The sequence below is a fragment of the Chamaea fasciata genome, unplaced genomic scaffold (genome assembly GCF_029207755.1).
Source record: "Chamaea fasciata isolate MVZ Bird 193981 ecotype frontalis unplaced genomic scaffold, bChaFas1.0.hap1 SCAF_4, whole genome shotgun sequence".
NCBI lineage: Eukaryota > Metazoa > Chordata > Aves > Passeriformes > Sylviidae > Chamaea > Chamaea fasciata.
This window is the reverse complement of record NW_027094089.1, coordinates 64,705,310-64,724,563: the sequence shown is the minus strand read 5'-3', so window position 1 is coordinate 64,724,563 and position 19,254 is coordinate 64,705,310. Positions and strand designations below refer to the sequence as shown.

The window sequence follows — 19,254 nt, the reverse complement described above, 5'->3', positions numbered from 1 at the left end:
AGCTCAAAGAACACTAGCATGTAGGATCAAGTGTAGCAGTAATTTGCAGGAAACTGTTGATACAAAGGTAAATTTAAATATATGTATATTTGGATGGAATAACAGAGGATGTGTTCTGCCGTCTCCAGACTTGCCAAGATTCACCTCCATGTTGAATAGAGCATGGGGATGTAGAGAGGCTTTATTGTATGGATTAAGAGAGATTCTGGAGATTCATTTTCCCTGAGGGAGGTATTTGTCTCTTTTAAGTTAGTTGGGGAGGGGTCTTCGTGATTAGTTCTTTACCTTGTCCAGATCTGTTTTAATTCTTGTGTGCTCTCAGTCATGCATTCCCTCATTTGGAATGTCTGCATTGAAAAATCCCACTTATTTTTGACTTGCTAAAGCAATCATGACCTGTTTATTAATGACCTCTAATGGTAATAGTGAAAACACTGAGCGGCATCAAACACAGGAGCAGACACAGGACTGTTGACACATCTGTCCATCTGAACAAATTGCAACTACTTTTAACTCTCAGACCATTTATAACTATTATTTCAATGTGTTTACCCAGTGTTTCACTGACCCTATAGTGTATTGTCCTAGACTGTCTGCCTGTATTATTTCTAAGAAGGTTATGTGAGACAATTTCATATGCTGCATGGGGGTGAAAGTGTTTGGCATCTGCTGCCTCCGCTCGTAATGAGGCCTATTACAAGGAGGAGGAAAAAAGATATGTTTGATAATGAATTTCTCTTGAAAAATGAAATTTTCTTGCCAGTCATCTCCTTATTCTCTGATGCTGGCAGATACTTTCCCTGATGGTTTTTTTTGCCCCCAGTATTTCACCAGTGCTCATATTGTTTTTTCTATTAGAGAGAGTGGCAGTTTGCTTCCTCATAATTTTTCAGTCGTCTAGTAGTTTCTCACTCATTTCCCCTGGGTTAAAAGAAGGCACTTGTGGCTTTGAAATGTCTTCAGATCATGCTTTTAATATTCTGCAATAAAACTAATGAAGGTGAGCAATTTTGATAATATGTACTTTATCTCTCTCCAGTGTTAAGCTCTTACAAAGCTGTTGTAATTCTTCTGCTCACCTGAAAAAAGCTGACCCTTTAGTGGAAAACAGAGATTAAACTTGAGCTTTGCAGAGATTTTATGACAGATTTTTTTCACCTCTGGACCAAAAAGCTGGTTGGCAATGCTCCTGGTCTTTCTTGTAACTCTCCCTTGCCTTTGACCCTTAATGTTTGCCCTTGTTTTTCAGAGATATCCTGTACAAGCCTTTGCTTTCTTTTCAATTGTCATTAGTGATATGACCAATTTTTTGGGGGAGAGGTCAGGTGTCTGTTTCTTTGTTGTTTTGATTGGGAGTTTTTTCTGTTCTGCTTTTTCCTCATTGTGGTTGAGGGAAAGTCCAGTTTGATATGTTGGTCTTTTATTATACTTACCTCTCCTTGACTTGCATTGGACTAGTTTGCACTGCTGCTTGTTGCTGTGTTTTCTGCATACTTTCCTAGATGCTCTTGCCTTTAACTTGACTGTCTCTGATCCAGACTCCTGATTCTGAGTTTGACTTCAAAACAACAAATACAATATTCAGTTAGTTATCTATTACACCCTGTACCCTATAGCTATATAACTGTTTCCTATGATTTTTCAAAACCATTCACATTCAGCACTGAACAAATGTAGGTTATAGAAAACTGTTCTGTTTTTTCTGTGTTACTTTCCTTTTTTATTTTATTTACTAGCATTGATCTTCACTGAAGCCATATCCTTAATCTCTTGTACATTGGACTGTACATGGGATGTCTAATGAAGAGTTACTGTGGGTTTTTTTCAGACAGAAGAAATGGACACTTTGTGGATGTATTTACTCAAAAATGGCAGAATAGACCAAATCTCCACAAATGTGGAGATTTCCCCCTTTTCTAAGAAGTCTGTTATTAATTACTCTAAGTATCTTGTATACCTACACTTATTCATATGAGTTTTCCAAATTTATTCAGGGAACTGGCTTCCCTAAAAAGAAACTTGGATTATATAGCAACTATATTCAAACGTGAGAAAGTCAAACACATTGTATCTTTTGCATAGAGCATGCTGTCAGTTTTATTCAAACTTAACAGCCTAAGGTTCTTTTCCATGAGATACTGGGTGTGGTAGTATTTCTTCTGTGAATGGGGAGATGCAGAGAAGTAGTATGTTTTTGTGCTTGCTAATAAAATAATTCATTGAGTAGTACAGACTTAGTATTTTTCACTTCACAGGGAAGAATTCCAGGTCCTGTGAGATGTCACAAGTTCTTAATAATTCATATAACCAGCTGTGCTTGTTTCATCTGTGACAGGCAAGAAAACCCAGGGCTGAAATGGTGCTAGTATCAACATCTGATAGCAACAAAATACTTTGGAAGAAAATCCAAAACCCTCATAATCTGAGTAGTTGTAGCATTAGTTACATTAAAATGGTATATTTTACCAGATGCTTCTGAGTACTACATTTTTGGTCCTTATAAAACTGGTAGTGCTTTTGTTTGTACTTCTGATCTTTCAAAAAAAGATGATTTGACTTACCATTTATCTAGCTAAAAATCTGTCAATTTCAAGATTTGGGAGTCTTTTTTATATAGGCACCTCAATCCAGCTCTATAGGAGGTCTCATGTTACAAGAGTCAAATTCACACTTTTAGTACGAGACACAACTGTACCATTGGTGTTTTACAGAAACTGCTGAACTCTTCCATGATACCAACTTTTACTTTCAGAAATAACTGCTGAGTGGCTCATAATATAAACTTCATTTTTAGTTCTATTGCATAGATCCAAACAACTGTCTCAATCTGTTTTTAACCTGTGGCCTCAAATAGGGTAACCTTATTGTTTATTTTCAGTTGCAGTTCCATAAACTGGTATGGTGTCTTGTGAGGTAATGTCCCTCATACTCTAAAGGTTTTTGTCCTTTTACTCAAGAAATGAACTTCTTTATAGGAATGCAAAAGAGTAAATAATGGCACCAATGATTAGTTGAGGAAGTTGCCTTCTTCCCTATTATCTGGTCTGTGTTGGCCATTGTTATGATGGAGATACCACATGCATGAAGTAAAGAAAAATGTATAATGTGCAGTGAAAAACATAGAGGCATGTTTATAACAACCGATTAGGCTATCCGTGTAGTTTTATAAAAGTATAGCATTGAGATACATATTTTTAACATTTCAAGAGAATAGATAGTGAAGTGAAAGAGCTCATTCATTCAGATTATAAACAAAAACTTGAGAGTACTTACCAAGTGTCTGTCCAGATGATTTTAACTGTGAGAAGGAGACATATAATGTTTTAATATTAAAGTACAGAAAAGGACAAATAGAAACATTTGAGAAAGTACAGATAGCAAATATGTGATATAGTGAAAGTCAAATGTCTGCTCTCAGAATAGATTTCTTTCTTTGACCTGTTACACTGAATATATTTTTAATTAGATTGTAGGTGTCCTCAGCTGATTCTTCACAATTCTTGAAATGCTGACGGAGGTTCTAAAAATGCATGGAGAAGAATAACCCCCAGATGGCAAAAGATTAATTAGGAGTATGCTTACAGCCTGAGGCCATTCACATTCCTGCTGTCCAGTTTTACTTCCAAAGAAATTTTGTACTCAAAAGGGATGGATCACAGCACTCTGACGCTCTGCATGTTACAGGGATACCAAGAAAACATTGTAGAAAATGCATCTCTTCCCTTTCTTTTTTGGAGCAGACTCAAAAATACTTATATTTCAATCTTCTTTTTCTTCTTTCCTTTAATTAGAAGTCTATATAAGTGTACTTACCTGAACTAAATTTGCAATAAAAGGAAAATCTTTCAGATTGATCATAGCTCTGAAAATAACTGGCTTGTTGTGAATCAATACTCTTCACTTGAGGAAATTACACTTGAATTTTACCTGAAGGTTGTACTGCCGTTCAGTGGGACATTGACAAGTGTCTTGGTTTAGGAAGACAGGTATCTGCCAGGGAAAGCTGGAGTTTCCTTTGGAATGGAGAATGTAAACCACCCCCCCCCACACACGCCTTTTTCTAATTATGAACTTGCTGTTATAGGCTTTCAGGCAAAGATTTGGGGATAGGAATAGCGGTTCTTTACTAGTATGTATAACAAAGCAAACAAAAACAACTACAGCATTAGTAACAAAACAGTACCAAGAACCTTGGTGGCTTTGCTTCACAAAAACCCAGGGCAGTTTGGTCTCAGTGCCCCTGCAGGACCCTCAGAGCACCAAGCTGGAACGGTGGAAAATCCTGGGCTGGTAGCTGGGATGGCAGGATGTCCCCAGCAGGCAGGGGCAGGGTGTCCCGGCAGGGCAGGGGGTGCAGGGTCACACCGTAGCAAAAAGAACAGCGCCAAAGAAGCTGTGACAGCGGGACAGGACTGGCCCAGCTCCAACAGGGCAGGCAGAAGAGCTCAGAATTCCAGGGCACACGAGCAGATGATGGTAATTTCCCAGGGCCGGACTTTCTGGTGACAGTGAACTCCTGCAGCAAGCAGTAGCCTGGCCATCCTCTCTCTCTCCGAATGCCAAAAGGAAGAAGAGGGAAGCTGCCTCCAGCTCTGTCCTTTACCTGCCCCAAAACTCGCTTATCTCCTCCTCCGAACTTTTGGCCACCTCTTTGTTTTGGTCAAGCACCCTTAAGCATCCAATACTTAATCTCCTAGTAATTTATGGAGAAGAAAAATTCTTTAGAGTAAAAAAAGAACAAACCTAAATCCCAGCTGTCGCCGGTAGGGACACGAAAGAACCACACTCACTCAGGTTCAGAGGTGAGCAGAGAAAGAGAAAGTTTATTATCATTTGCGATTTAAATAGGATTTGGAGTTTGGTCAAGGATTGGTAGATGAGAGGAACACCTTTCTGACCCTAGTGGTCAGTTCACCAGTCCATCACAGACTGGAATGAAAACAATCTACTTGTTTATGTTACATTCGTGAGAGACTCCACTAGAAATATGTAAACAGTCATCAGAAGGCTAAAGAATCAGGGCGACATCTCACCCTTTTTGCGTTAGGAAAAAAGAAATAGGAAAAAGAAAAATGAACAATGTTCAGTTTTGTTGAAGGACCATTGGAGTGAACACTGGCGTCATCTGCATCTGAGTCACTCCATGGTTCATGCACTTTCATTTGGTCACGGTCTCCATCTTTCAGCATGACAGGGTTATTAGAATTCTGTGGCACCATAAGGTGCTTGATGGCATATAAAGCTTTGCCAATCAACTGTGTGCTGGGTGAAACCTGCATTCCCTGTTTTTGTTTTAATTTTTTTTTCCTCATTGGCGCACAACACAGCAACACAGGGTCTTCAGCAAATGAAACAAAACAAAATTGCTGATTTCCTTCAAAATTGAATGACCCAACTGCTGTGCTATGTTGGCCACAGAAGCAAAAGCCATGACTAAATTGAAAGGCTCCTGGGAAATTTTGGAAATGCCATGACAGCAGCCCTCAATTCACCCACTGGGCTGACCCATCCTCATGACCTTCCAAAACTTGCTACTCAGATCCATCCTTCGAAGTAACAGTGGCCTATCTTGTCCTTCCCAAACTCCACACTTTTGGGATCAATTGCCTGCACTTAATTATCAATCAAGCAATGAGGTCAAACAAAGTGATCGCTGTCTTTGCAACTGAAAAGGAGCAATCAGCTCAAACAATGCATGTGCCATCTTTTGTGCTGAAAATGAGCAATTAGCTCAAATTATGTACTTGCCCTCTATTGAGGCTGATGGGGCAGGAAGACCCAGTCCAAATTTTGCCAGGGATAGGACCATTCATCGCCATCAGCCAGTGAAACCTGTAGAATACAAAGGAATCACAAGAAAGCAATCATTCAGAGTCACAATGAGGATGGGCCAATCTGAGGGAAACGTGGTGGGCAACGGCATATCAGCCTGCAACATGTCCATGTTGTCCACCACAGCATTAACTTTTCGGAGGTCTCATAACAACCCCCATTTCCCAGACTTCTTTTCGATGCAGAGAGCAGGAGTGTCCCAAGACTGGTAAAAAGTTCCAGATGATCCTGGTCCAACAGCTCCTGAACCAAGTTCTGAAGGGTGACGAATGTGTCTTGCGAGACAGTTCATTCCAGAGGTCAAGGGGCAAGGGAAAGAAACGTGATGTCCATTTCAGGGACAGACAGGGTACAAATCGTTTCAGGACAGTCTCTGGCCACAACAACAGTCCAGTGAACTTGAGCCAGCCCGGTAGCTTCAGACCAGCTGTCTTCTCACCACCGGCTCTCTGTCCTGTGAACAGAAGACTCAAAAAACACAAACTGAGCAATCGTGGTCACTCCAAGGAGGCGCTGACCTCCTGGTGGCCATGCCCCCGCCTGCGCTAAAAGCGCATCTCATGGGACCGGCCCCCGCCGCTGTCCCGGGTTCCGTGGGAGGCGGCGGGGCCGGGCTCAAGGGCCCCGCAGAGCCCGTGCCTGTCGGCAGGGCAGGAGCGCTGGCCGTCATGGCCCGGACGAGGGACCTCGGTACAGCCACGGGTCCAGCCGGGACATGCGGACCCAGCGTGGGACGGATCGAGCCCATCACACGACCCCCCGATCCAGGGCAGGGGGGGGAACGGAACGCCGGGAGGGGCGCGGTTTGCGGAGCCGCAACCCCACCCCGCCCCGCCGCCCGAGACTCGCCCGGCTGCGGGGGGCGGGCGGCACCGGCGCACGGGTGGCACCGAAGAGGGAGGGGGAAGCAGCACCGGGAGAGGCGCGGCCCCCGGAGCCATGGCCCCGCCCTGCCCCACCTCCCGAAACTGGACCAGCTGTGAGGGAGCGGGCGGCGCTTGAGGGGGAAAGGGCGCGGGGGGGGGCAGGAGGCGGCATGGGGCCACTCGGCCCGGACCCCACTCACATGCCGTGTCACCCGCAGCGCCAGGCGGCACCGGCGCAGGGGAGGAGGGGTCCGGCCCCGCGGCCAGCAACGCCCCGCCCGCGCCGCGGAGACCCAGCGGGGGCACCGCCCGCCCCGCGGCGGCCGGGACGCACTGCCCGTCCCTCGGGTCCACCGCGACCTGCGCAGGCACGGAGGCTGGCGCAGAGCCAGGTACGGCCGCCCGTGGCGGGGACTCCGCTTCAGCCTCGCTTGTCCTTCTCCTTGGGGCTGGGACAGGCGGACTCAGCCCTGCCCCCCCTGCCCAGGGCCGGGAGAGCACCGAGGGGGGCAAAAACCCCCCCGCTCTTCAGCTTCCTCGGCAGGGGGACAGGAGGGCTCAGCCCCGCACTCTCCGCCAGTGCCGGGAGAGGGCTGGGGAGGGAAGCCCCCCCGCTCTTCAGCCTCCTGGGCGCGGGGATGGGTGGGATCAGTGGGGCCGCCGCGGCCGGCTCCCCGGAATCCCGCGGGACCCCGCCCGGCTGGCCGGGAGCTGCATCCTCCCCCCGAACCGACTCGGAGCCTGTCTCAGCATCGGAGAGGGACGCTGCTTCTTTCTCCCCAACCTCGGCATCCGAACTGGAAACCTTTCTAGGGGAGATGAAGTCTCTCTCGAAAGCTTTCCACCACTCGAAACTACTTACACCATCAAAACACTGCTCCCAGAGCTCCAGTAACTCCTCCATGTGTGCATCGTTATGTGCAAATAAAGCCTGGATGATGTGGAAGCCGAATTGCCTCCGCTCGTCCTGTGAGAGGGCTCTCCAGCCTTCAAAGAAAAACCCATTGCTTTTCCCATAATAATACAAACGCTTAAAATCATCCCCAGAAACAGAAACCGTCTGCCACTCCAGGAAGGCTTGCAAACTGTGCAAGATCCAAGCCTCATACCTGGAGATACGGAATACCGTTTTTGCAAAAGACCAGTTACCAACCAGCCCTATTACCTTAAAGCTGACTCCACAGAATGCAATCCCCACAGTCGGAGGTCACAAAATGGTCACGTCGGCGTCACCAAATGTCGCCGGTAGGGACACGAAAGAACCACACTCACTCAGGTTCAGAGGTGAGCAGAGAAAGAGAAAGTTTATTATCATTTGCGATTTAAATAGGATTTGGAGTTTGGTCAAGGATTGGTAGATGAGAGGAACACCTTTCTGACCCTAGTGGTCAGTTCACCAGTCCATCACAGACTGGAATGAAAACAATCTACTTGTTTATGTTACATTCGTGAGAGACTCCACTAGAAATATGTAAACAGTCATCAGAAGGCTAAAGAATCAGGGTGACACCCAACAACAAGCTGAAGAATTAGGCAGAGAGAAACACAGTGAAACTAAACAAGGGCAAGTGTAGGGTCCTGCACCTGGGGAGGGATAACCCCAAGTACCACAGGCTATGGGCTGACCCACTGTAGATCAGCTCTTCTGGGAAGGATATTGGGGTGCTGGTGGGTGACAAGTTCACCATGAGCTGGTCATGTGTGCCCAGGGGGTCACAGTGGGATCCTGGGATACATCGGGAATAGTGTGGTCAGCAGGTTGGGGGGGGATCCTGCCCCTCTTCTTGGCCCTAGTGAGGCACATCTGCAGTGCTGTATCCAGCTCTGGATTCCCCAGGACAACAGATATGGGGGTCTTGGAGTGGGTCCAGCAGAGGGCAAAGGAGGGCAATTAAGGGATTGGAACATCTCTGTTATGGGGAGAGGTGGGAGCTGGGCCTATTTAGTCTGGAGAAGAGTGAGAGGGGATCTCACTAATGCAAATAAAAATCTCCAAGGAGGGTGCCAGGAGGATGGTGCCAGACTTCCTTCAGTGGTGCTCAGTGACAGAACAAGGAACAATGGCCATAAACTAAAACACAAGAAGTTCCATCTCAACCTGAGGAAGAACTTCCCAGTGAGGAAGGCAGAGCACTGGAAGAGCTGCCCAGGGAGAGCATGGAGTCTCCCCCTCGGAAGACATTCAAAACCCACCTGGGGCCATCCCTGTGTCACCTGCTCCACGTCACTATACCTTGGTAGGGAGTTGGACAAGATGAGATCCAGAGATCTCTTTCAACCCTAACTATTCTGTCATTCTGTGAAATTAGGGAGATTTGGGGGATTTAAATTACAAAATAAGCTTACTTTTAAGAGTGAAAGGCTTCATGGATAGCAGGATAGCATAAAAATAGAAACTTGCAAGAAAAGAGAACAAAAAGATGTGGTTCTGCTCTGAAGAGCAATACTGTGAATAGTGTCATATAGACAGATAAAAGATCTTTTTGTGTTTTGTTAAGTCCTGGATTAAATATCTGATTTTTATAAGACAGAATTTATATTTTCCTACTCCTTCTAATAGTACTTGACAAACAGTAATGATTCTTCAGTCTTTACTGAAGACTCAACTTGTGAAGGCTGAAGAGAGCTTGAAAACTGAAGTCAGTGATGTAATTCTTACAGTCAAAATAAAGCATGTGTTTAAAAGCTGTAATAGGTCATGGTCACATAAAACAGCAGAGGATGTTCAGATAAAACACTATAAGCTCACTCTCACTTCTGTTCACTCTTTCATTGCTGAGGAGATGTGTAGAAATCTGCCACACTTTCTCTGAGTCCATAGAAGAAATAAAATGTCCAACATCAGCGCCTGGATATGTTGAGTAAAATGAAACTTTGGAGGATACATGGCCACTTGTCTGCTGTTGAGACTTAATTTTGGTCTGTAAGGTGCTGTAATGATTGATGGACTTGAGTGAATTAGGCCTGCCTTTCCCAAAAGTATTCTGCAGCACAAGTATTTGCATTTTACTGGGGGCAATTTCAGCTCAGGTGACTTGTGCACAATTCCTGCAGATCACGGTTCTACTGAAGTTGCTAATGTAGTCATAGGATCAGATGGGGAAGTTTGTAGATCCCAGGTCTCTGCTGTGGATAAGGTACTTTCAAGTAGCCTTTTATTCCAGAAGTCAGTTATTTTTTATTTTGCATGGATGTCTTTTAAATAAGTGTTATCTGGAGTTTTTCAGCTTGTGATTCTGCTGACATGAAATTTAACTGTTTGCTTTTGTGCATTTTTTTTTTCTAAGGAGAAAGATAATTTCAATGATTTATGAACTCAAGTGCAAGATCTTTAAATAGGCAGGAAAATTTAAAAGTCAGAGTATCTGCAGATGTGTTTTCTGTCAGTAACTGGCAGAAAGCTGCATGGAGGAGGGGTGGAGGCTGAGTAGCAGTAGAGGTCTAGCAAATGTGTGATATGAAACACAGCAGCGTTTACATACCTGTCATTCAGAAACCTTATAATTCCACCAAATTTGGATATGGAATCAAACTCAACTGCTGAGTTTGCCTACATGTTTCTTTATATTAAAAAGAGAGTGAGTAAGATGTGTTGATGAGGCTTTCCTAATTCAAGTTAGGCAAAATCAGTTGTATCATTTTTAGAAGTGAGGCTCCCCTGCATAAAAAGACATGTCAGAAAATTGTATTTGAAGCCAAGTGTGAGATTAGTCACTCTTATTTCTACAGCATTGTGTGTTTATGTAACGCTGTATATACATTTATGTAGCATATCTGTAAGAGATTTGTTCTGAAGTCCCGAGATGCTTTTCTCAAGGGCACTGTTTGGAGCATAATAAAATTTAGACATAAACTGGAGAAACAGAGATAGTGATTAATTACAGCTCTGTACAATCTCGGTCAGTAGTTGCTTGTCAGCAACATCATTTTGTAAACCAGTTACTATTATTGCCAGAATAAACTAGAATTGTCATTGAAGTTCATGTTCCTCACACAGTCTTCACAAACTTCACTTACATCAACAAGCAGACCTCCTATCCAAAGCCAAAATCACATAATAACAACACCACAACACATAGGTCATTTTTTGATGCTTGTCCTTTTGCCACCATTACAATGAAATTATAAAAGCTACAACCATTTCCTTGTTGCAAACGACATTTACCTTGAACATTTTTTTTTCATTCAATGCTATGCAGTTTTGAAACAGCATCGGGGCAGCCATATGTTGTAACTAGTGTGTCTGACCTATCACCTAGGAAAAGAGAGGGCAGAGATAAGTGGTTTCTGTTTGATGCCAGCTTTCAGTTGGGCAACACTCTCTCAATCAGCCGTGGCGCTGGCCATGGTGCTGAGTGCTGGGAGCCGGGACAGGGCAGTCCGGAGTGGGTTGTGGAGGGCCTGGGACCCTTACACTGGAGCAAAAAAAAAGTCACAGATGTTGCTAGAGGAGAAAGAGGAAAGGGACTGGTGTTTCTAGCAGAGAAACGGAGAACATAAAGATTCCCACATGTTTTATTTTCCTTGTAAGGATGGCACTGCTGTGTGGAAGAGTTCAGGAAACTCTGAGAGCTTCGTCAAAAGACAAAGGAAACTGTGAGAACTTTAGCGAAATTGGCTTTAATTGAATTTAAACACTCTTTTGATCAGACTTATTGCAGAATTGCTGCTATGATCATTTAAGCTATGAACTGTGTGGCTAGTTGTGGCAGAAAATTTTGGTTGGAATTGGAGGTTATAAGGAGTAGGAGCAAAGGAGAAAACTTAGTGTCTAGCCTTGTTCTTGCTTTTAGTTTTAAATGAAAGAAAAATTTTCCTACAATTTCCCCAAGTTAAATGGTAAAATGGTATACCTAGGCCATTTTTCCCCTTTCAGCCTAGAAATTTGAAGTCCTATGTACTGACCTGCTCTGTTTGTAAATCACAGGCTGATTTCTTTATCCCTTTGCAGTATTGGTGACAATTATGCCAAATGATAAGCAATCCTTTTTTTCCTGCAACAGAACAGAAATTATTTCTACTGGTGTCTTCACCCTCTCAGCCTGAGAAAACTGATTTTAAAACTTAAGTTTCTGCATGGTGTGCTCCATTTGCAGAAGTCCTATTGCATTGCATCCAAATGCGCTTGATGAAAAAAACAAGTTTATATATTTTGGAAGAACCTCCTCTAGCAGTGTTCTGCATTTTCCATACCTGCTCCAAAGTTCTCACACATTAATAAATTCATAGTCAACATTATTTTTTGATAGCCACTTTTGCAGCTGTCACATTTGGTGGAAATTCTTACCCTTTTAAGCTACTGCAAGCTGCTTTTTTTGTTGTTGTTTTTCTAGAAGATGTGTATAATTAAGGCATTCTGCTTATCTCACTTTAGTTTTGGTAATGCAGCTATTAACAAGTATCTCCCTTATGAGATCAGCACACAGTTTACTTCAACAAGCCACAATGAATTACTCATTTTCTTTGGCTGACATTTTGGCAAGCAGAAAAATCTTGATGATGCTGTCAAAAGGAGAATAAGTTGCACAAAGCTGATGTTTTGTTAACCTTTCTGTACTACTGGGTTTTCGTTTTCAATCTGTTCAGTGCAGTCTGAAGCCAGAAAGAGTCCTTAGGCCCTCTAATGTTACCTCCTGCCAAATCCCTGCAATTAGGTGTCATGGACACGTGCCGATTTTGAGTCCTGTGTTGAAGGCAGCCTTTGTTTTGTGGCAGGGGAATCATCATATTCTCAAAATCCAGTTGATAGTCTGTATTTGTGTAAGATCCTGTTCTAGCTATCATGCATTAAACAGTTCACAAACTTCACCAGTATTTGAAATGTGGGAATCACAGGTAATAAGATCAGATTCTCTCCTCCTGGTTTTCTCTTAAGTAATGTTTCTGAGTCCTTGCTAAGGCAAATAAATGCAGAGCAGGGCATTGAGAAGCAGCATAAGAAACTATTTAATTAAAAATTAGCTTACTATTTTGCATGTATACTGAGCTAAATATACTATTTTGATGAAAACTCAATTTATATTCTCTTGGAAAGGTTTCCAAAGTACCACATACTTCTCCACTGAGAAATGGTTTAACATTTTCACTTGCAACAGAATATGCAGATGTACAAATGGAGTGGTTTTGCTTTCTATGGAAATAAAAGAGTTTGTAACTACCTAGAAAAGATGCAGGTGCTTGTATAAATTATGCCAGTTTTTCTGGCATTTCCTGTGTGCGTGCTAAATATAAATAATAATTCAATTAGCATTTCCAGGTTTTATCCATTTCTTCTTTCCTGATCACATCAGGCCTGTATTCTACATAACTTTCGAACTCTTCTGAAGGGGGGTGGGGTTCATTTTGTTTCAAGTTTTTGTTTGGTTTTTTATATATGAGTTTCTGTCTAGTCACACATTTTTATCTGCTCTTGGCATTTTTCTTTGAACTTGACAATGTAGTTTTGTCTTTGTCATTTCTGCACAGAATGTTATTTTAATGGGCAAATAGGTGATCATGTTACCCTTCGTTTCTGCCTCCTTTTGCTGATTTGTTTTCACTATTAAGAACCTTTGTTGCTCAGTCTTACCTAGAAGTCTGTCAACTTCTTCTTCTGCTTGTCTTGTGATGCCAGACCTCTTGTTTGGCATGTATTCAGTTGCTCTGGTGGTTTTCTATCTGAAACAAAATGACAGAAAAGAAATTTCTAATGTGATGTCAAAGGGAGGACTGAATCTAGCATCCCTGAAGTTCATTTCAAAATTGCAGCTTGTGGTGTGTTTAGGCTAAGAAATATGAAAGGGAGGACAGGACACCAACTGAGAAGAAGAGTTCCAGAATGGTTATCTCAGCTATGTCATTCTTACTTCTAACTTCACACACCATCTTGCATCTTAAATCCAAGGTCAGCTTGAGTGAGATTGAGGCTAGGGACAAATTTTTCACATGTTCTTCTTAATGGTAAGCTAACCATAACAGGGAATTCTCACACAAATAGTTGCAGGGTGAGAATGGCTTTGGAGCTCTTCTTTGTCCCACTGGATTTCCTTACCTCTCCTCATTATCACTCAGAGCTAACATTTTTAGGGCACTCACTGGAATAAAATCTGCTTTCTTTCTCTGATGCTTACCTGATTTCAAACTTTGCTAATGTCCAAATGTTCAGTTTCCTCTGGCAGCAGAAAAGTCAGTTACAGTTTCCAGATCAAATACACTGGACGCTGCCAAATTAAAGGCACCTTCTCTTCAGAAATACTGAACTACGTCTCATTTTGCCTTTTGCTGGCAGTAAAATGGGAAAATCATCCTAGAAGTGTGAAATATTTCAAGTACCCATAGAATAAAGACTAAATGCTTCTTGCTTTTGCATATGCAGAAGATGCAGAGAGAAAAATTGCAGAGTGTTGACAGAGAAATTTAATCTTCAAAGTTCTTTGTCTCATTCTAAAACAGTTATTTATAGCGTTATGTGTCAGAAGCTCTATGATCTGAATATCTGTATTGTAAACTGTGCTGGGTTGAAGTATATTCTATCACCATCTTCATGAACTGTTGGAACCAGGTGAGGCAGCGCTCCCTGCCTCCTCCACTCTGGCTTATCTTCTGTTAATGGGCCCATCAGCACCTTTGCCACATGACTCACAGATAACCCCCTCCTGGGCTATCTCCTGTTAACGGGCCCATCAGGCCTTATCACATGACTCACCATCCCATTGTGAGATGCTCCGCCTAGAGGGAGGAACCAAGCATTCCAGCCTGGATATAAGTTGAGACTCTGAACACCAGAGCAGCCCTTACCCACTGGATTCCCAGAGGACCCGAGCTACCAGACCATTCTACAGGATCACTGCTTCAGGAAGACCACCTCATCTGGACTGCTTCCATCACTCTGCTCATGCTGTATTCTGACTCTGTCAGTGGTCTTTTGTATTATTGCATCTATTTTATTTTACTTCCTTTCCTTTCCTCCTATTAAATTGTATCTCTGACTTGGAGCCTCTCATTTGTTTTGCTTTCAAACCACTACATAAACTAAGCAACAACTTTTATTGACAAGCTGGGACAGCTGTCAGGAGAGGAATGAACTTCATTGTTACGATCATAATTTGCATTTCTTCTATTTATACTGTGGTGGAAACATGGCCTGTGTCAACTTTATGTGTGGCTCTGAAATTGAGGTAACTCCTGTTTTTTTCAAGTATACTTTGTATCAGACACATCTTGTATTTGCACCTTCCGGGAAAGCTTATATTATTCATCTTGCAGTGTCATTTTCCCTTAATACCCATCTATTCATTCAAATAGTTTTCATTCTTTACATTTTAGGATATCTGTATATTTTCTTCTAATGTCTCTTCTGAGACTTACCAGCTGCAAGGTTGATGTGACTGCTTCTCATGCCAGCACTTTTGTATTTGCATAAGGCCAGAAGAAAATCTGAGGCATGTTACTGGCTTGTATTAAAAGCCAAAGTATATCTGATTGGTTTATTTCCTCAGTGGTTTTAGTTGTCATTGTTTATTATTATTTCTGTGTCTTCACAGTTATAATAAGTTAATCAGAAATTAAGCAGTCAATTGTCACATAATTTCCTTCTCAAACATTCTTACTGAATCAAATAGTCTTGAGAGAAAGTTTAGTTACAACACATCCTCGTGGTGGGAAGTGCCATACCCTTGCCATTGTTATTTTTGTGACTACCTGATGACATTCTTTTAATAAAAATCACATTTTATGAAGAATAAAGTTACATTTTAAGATTTTGTTTTTACTATGATGAGTTTTCGCACTGTTGGCTTTTGCTGATTGTTTCTTCATGGCAGTTTAGATACTTGTAAAATACTGCTTTTTAGAACTTTTCAACCTGCAGATTATGATAATTAACCCCATGACTTAAAATATTGACTTGTTTTCTGCAGCATAGAACTCTGAAGTTTATCTATAGATGCATCTCTTCTTCTTGTAAATACTGTATCACAGATACGTGATCTGATGAAGAGTAGGTTGACAATTGGTAAACTTGACTATATGGTGAGTTAATAATATTTTAATCCTGACCAGGACCACATTTTCTGTGCCTCGCGTGGTTCCTGAGCTGAATCTGTCTGATTGCTAAAATATGTACTAACTTTCTGTTATACATTATTGTATGTCATCACACGAGAAGAATTGAGAAAAAAACCCCGCATTTTCAGAGTCAAACCTTTAAAACTACATGGGTGGTGTGACCTTGTGGCATATTGATGTGCAAAGAACACAAAAGTATCTAGAGTCTCAAAAATCAATTATTTTATTTTTTTCCATATACTATCATTAGTGACTGATGTGCAACCACACGTGTTCTTGTCTTGCTGGCAATGCTTCCCTATGCAGCCCAAGATGCCTGGTCCTTTATTCTAACCATCCTTATCTCCAGAGCCTTGTTAGGCTTTGCATCTTCTCTGGAATTATTATTACTGTTGGTTTGAGTTTTTTTGGTTTTATAGTGTTTATGTCTCACTCATTTTGAAACAGTTTCACTGCAGTTAAACTAATCTACTGGACACTTGACTGAATCAGAATCCTCTATCTAGTCATGTGTAATGATAGTTAGTTTTCTTGGACAAGATAAATTGTCCAAGGATGAGATATTTTCACATCTGAGCAATTAAATCTTGTAGAAATATACTCTTTAAATGATTAAGAAAATTAAATTTAAAACGTAAAATTTAGCTTGAATGATAAATGACAAAACAACAAGCTAGCATATTTAAAAGTCCATATCTTTATGGCAGAAAAGTGAGGGTCAAATACTGTTAATCATTAGTTGTTACTGATTCAGGGAATAAGTTTATAACTTGTTTGTGGGATACATTATGGCAAGAAAATGTGACTGTTACTGCCTGTTTTGTTACAGATGGTTGTGCCACACATATTTGTAAATTCAAGGAGATGTTTTGCCCAAACAAAAGCCTTGTGTAGCCACAGCTTTCCCTTAGTGGTGCACATGATGTGTTGCATACCGAAAAACTCATGGGAAACAAAGTAGGAATTTTATTGGATGATTTAATCTGAAATGAGTGGCCACATGGAGGAACAGGGAAACAACCCTACCAGTTAGCAAGACAATAACAAGTAGACATTTAAGCTGGTTCTGTCTTTTATGGCTAGGGTTTATTAATGCAAATATAGGAATCTTGCTCCATTTAATCCAGTCTTGAATATTTCTTGGTTTCAAAATAGGATGTGACATACCACTGTAATTTCATAGTGCCTCTTAACAGTGAGTTCAATGTTCTTCTTGGCCAGTAGCATTTTATCGACCCCCAATTCAAATTTTCTCCTCTCCCTCTCCCTCCCCTCCCCTCCCTTCCCCTCCCCTCCCCTCCCCTCCCCTCCCCTCCCCTCCCCTCCCCTCCCCTCCCCTCCTCTATTTTGGAGGAACTGAACAGAATTCTGTTGGATGTTCATGGTTTCCAGTTGTTGTATTGCAAATGAAATGTAGCCACAGAGTTTGGATGATGATATATGCTTGTACGACTCCATATCTGAACAAATTTATATTTCACATAAACATGAAGTCAGAATTTATATCTGAACATTTCTGTATTGTGTGGTGTTTGCAAGGTCTGGTAACGTCCAAGATGATTATACAAAGTTTAGGTATACGTGGAAAATATATGCTGCAATTCATTTTAGTGATAAGAGAGATTCACTGAGGTTTCAGGGTGAGCAGTGTCAATGTATCCCAAATGTGTCTTGGGGAAAGAAAAATACCAACAACAAAGCCACGACCACCAAAAAAACCCCAGTCAACCAAAGCCAGTCATAGCCTGTGTATTCAATTCCAGAAGTTCTGCATTTTGGCTGGTCCAACAATACTTCTGCTCATTTGTTTTTCCTGCTGTGTTGCTGTTCTTTCTGGTCTTGGTGCTTTATAACTGAACCACAGAATTTGAAAAGAGTGTTTTGTGCTGCTTGTGTGAGATGGAAGGCAGCAGGCACAACAGAGGCTAAGGTAGTAAGATGGGAGGCCCTGGGAATGATTTTTGTGAAGCAGATAAATGTTACAAGACAAGAAGGACAGAATTACCAGAATCAAATGCCTCGCATCGTAAAGCTGTGGCCTGTGTCTGTTTTCACTTTCAGAGTTTTGTTTTTCCTTAGTTGTAGCACTGCATTGTGAACACCTGACTTGGCTGAGCTCGTCGGGCCTTGGAACTGCTGGGTGAGAAGATGCAGAAAGGCCCAGGAGTGACTCCCAGCCACTTGTGCCATCTAATGTGGTGGTTCCTTTGGCAAATGACAGTGTTAACCTTCAGCGCAAGGACCTCAGACATGATCTTCAGCAGCTTCAATTCAAAGTTAAAGGAAAGTCTCTTGCAAAGCTTCCTTCCAGCTCCATCTTTAGAAGTGTTAATGTCAGCAGGGACTCTCATTTCTGGAGCTTGGAAGGTTAACAAGTCTGAGCTTACAGTTTGCAGCTCTGACTGACTCCCCCACATTCCCTCCTGAAACGCATTTATGTAATTGGGAGTTTAGTGTGGTCACATCTCCTCCAGAACTTCCTTTAATATGCAGATAGAAGTTTTGGCTTCCAGAACTAAATGAAGGCCCCATCCCTTTCTGCATCAAATACAAGACCAATTTCCAAAACTGAAGCTTAATATTTCCTATAACAGCTGTCACCTGATGTAGATATAAGCTATAAAAAAAAAAAAAATTAGGAAAGAACAGATCCTGTCTCAGTCCAGTATTCTGTTTCTCATTTCTGTATCTCTTTAGTCCACCCTTCTTTTACAGTCTTGATTTTATAAGACTTTTCATGTAATTCCTATTATGTTTTAAAATTGGCTTAGCATTTCATACCATTTGTTTCTGCTGAAAACTTGATCAAGACCTGGTTTCTCTGGTGATTGAATCTGCCTGAAGGGGTGATTTGAGCTTGGCTGAGGAGCACATGCTTTACCACAACCCCAGCTCAGTTAATTAAAACACAGTGAAAAGGTTTGGGTCAGGATAGGGATAGGGAGATCTCGTACCACTTACTATGACAGGTAAAACAAGATGATCTTAGGGAAATTGATTTTAATTAATGCCAATTGATTTAAATTAATGCCAATTAATATCAGACTAAGATGGGGAGAAATGAGAGCGAGTCCAAAACCACTTTTCCCACACACACACACATTTTACAAGACTCAACTTGAAGGGTTACAGTCAATTCACAGCACTTTGTCCCTGGTGCTTCTCCCTCCTGATGCTCTTCTCCTGCTCTGAGATGGGGTCTATACCCCGGGAGACTGTGCTTTCCAGCCCTCTCCAACATGGGTTATTCCTTGGGCTGCAGTTCTTCACTAACTGTTCCAGTGTTGGTCCCTTTCCATGGAGTGCTGTCCTTTAGGAACAGGCTGATTAAAATAGTTTCTGGGCAGGTGTCTCCTCCAGTGAAGCAAAATGAAGAAAAATATAAGGAAAGTTTTCATCAAAACAAAACCAACTAAACAAGAACTCAGTTGCTTCTGTTTTGTTGCTGGAAAAACACACGGAGAAATATTTTGAATTTCCAAAATACAAAAATACAGACAGCAAGTTCTGT

General features: G+C 42.0%; 1 protein-coding gene and 1 long non-coding RNA gene across 3 annotated transcripts in view; one reads left to right on the top strand and one right to left on the bottom strand.

Annotated features, from left to right (window-relative positions):
• CAMK4 (calcium/calmodulin dependent protein kinase IV) overlaps nucleotides 1-19,254 on the top strand; it is a 158,337-nt gene that overhangs the window by 20,182 nt on the left and 118,901 nt on the right. The window lies entirely within an intron of this gene.
• On the bottom strand, nucleotides 4,796-8,195 carry LOC136288942 (uncharacterized). Its single transcript, XR_010720655.1, has 2 exons — nucleotides 7,864-8,195; nucleotides 4,796-6,286 (listed from the first exon to the last, which is right to left on the bottom strand). It is a non-coding gene; the product is annotated as an uncharacterized lncRNA (long non-coding RNA).